The sequence below is a fragment of the Tenebrio molitor genome, chromosome 1, assembly GCF_963966145.1.
Source record: "Tenebrio molitor chromosome 1, icTenMoli1.1, whole genome shotgun sequence".
NCBI lineage: Eukaryota > Metazoa > Arthropoda > Insecta > Coleoptera > Tenebrionidae > Tenebrio > Tenebrio molitor.
The window spans coordinates 26,632,090-26,633,684 of NC_091046.1; the positions used below are offsets into that span (position 1 = coordinate 26,632,090).

General features: G+C 34.4%; 1 long non-coding RNA gene across 1 annotated transcript; it reads right to left on the minus strand.

Moving 5' to 3' along the window:
- Positions 1-444: 444 nt before the first annotated feature.
- LOC138141457 (uncharacterized) lies at positions 445-1,308 on the minus strand. The gene is made up of 2 exons (XR_011163160.1): positions 838-1,308; positions 445-785 (listed from the first exon to the last, which is right to left on the minus strand). It is a non-coding gene; the product is annotated as an uncharacterized lncRNA (long non-coding RNA).
- Positions 1,309-1,595: the final 287 nt, after the last annotated feature.

The window sequence follows — 1,595 nt, forward strand, 5'->3', positions numbered from 1 at the left end:
AATCGGGTTAAAAATACAATGATATGGAGGCAAACGTAATGGTTTATGACCAGCCTCATGAATAACACGATCCACTACGTAGACAGGACTTTTATAATTTTGTCTGCATAACTTTAATAAGGTGTCCTTTTTATCTGTCTCAGAAAAATGGATATTCTTATTTTGAAGCCAGGTCTGTAAATGAGCTTTTCTCCATGCACAAGTTGGTTTCTTTTCCACCAAGCGACTATGGTAACTAGCGTTGTCCAGAACAATTATGGATGGTTCCGTCAAAGCAGGTAATAATTTATCTTGCAACCACTCTTCAAAAGTTTCTGCATTCAATTCTGAATGGTAATCCAATGAATTCTTTTTGCTTTTGAAGATGAGTCCTGCCCCTTCAATAAAATTCAAAAGTATTGCAAGACTTGAACGTTTGTAATGGTAGATAAATTTTGAAGTGAGCTCCTGGCCTAAAGTATCCAACGTCACATGCTTTTCTACAATTAAAAATTATTAGTTCTACACACTTAATTTCCTAAAATAATGACCCCAGAAATCTACATGCAAAATAAACTCATAAATTAAGAAAAAAAAATCTCATTGAATAAAGCACCCTTTCTTCTCTCTTACTCTGATGAACCATGTCATATAAAACCAAACGAATTTCTTGTTTAATATTTGGACCCAAATCTGTCGTACTATTTTTGGACCGTCGCCTTTTTAATTTTCTGACGCTCCTCTTGTACTGCATCTTTGTATTGCAAGACTGAGTTCTTACTAATACCCAAACAAAGTGCAGTTACCTACAAAAACAAGACTTAAAATGATGTGTTAGGTGTAAATCATCAACAGTACCTCAACAGCAGATCCCAAACACAAATTTCTTTCCTTAAAATAGGTGTATGCATTGGCAATCATCTTTTGTGCTGTCACATTACCAGCGACAATAATATAGCTTCTCTTGGCCTATCAAACAGTTCATTAAAATCAAACGAAAAACCAAGAATCTTACCTTTGACTGAACCGTATTTGTTATATCACTTAGGCCATTCATTGTTTAAAGAAAGTTTTTCCTTCGAAAGATTCTTAATTAAATAGTTTATTTTATAACACTTTGACGTCCTACAAACACACGCTGACAGGAAGCTGACAGGCACCTGACAGGTCGGAACCGTGTAGGGTGTAGGAATAAAAAAGGCGCGAACACTGCCAACGTTAAAGCGCATCAACCCAATGTCCCTATTGATATACATTGTTAATGTCTAGGGAAATTTCTTTTTTTCACGATATTTGAAAAAGTTGAATCTATGGCTGGATTCACTATACCATGTAAATCTCTATGATTCATTGATAAAAATATTTACTGTATAAAAATAATCCGGAATTAACCATCACCATAAACGGATTGAATATTTTAATGAATTTGGTTGGGATCTGACGGGAAGAAAATATGGAAAATTAAATTAAAAATTGGAAAGAGAATTACTAAGCATATGCTGTTTGTTGGAAACATTTTGTAGATAAATATTTTGTTCCACTGGTTTGTTGGTTTGATAGTTTGGGCGCACTGTTCATTTGTTTTTGTTTGATAGTTTCAAGGTTAGGTATGCCGC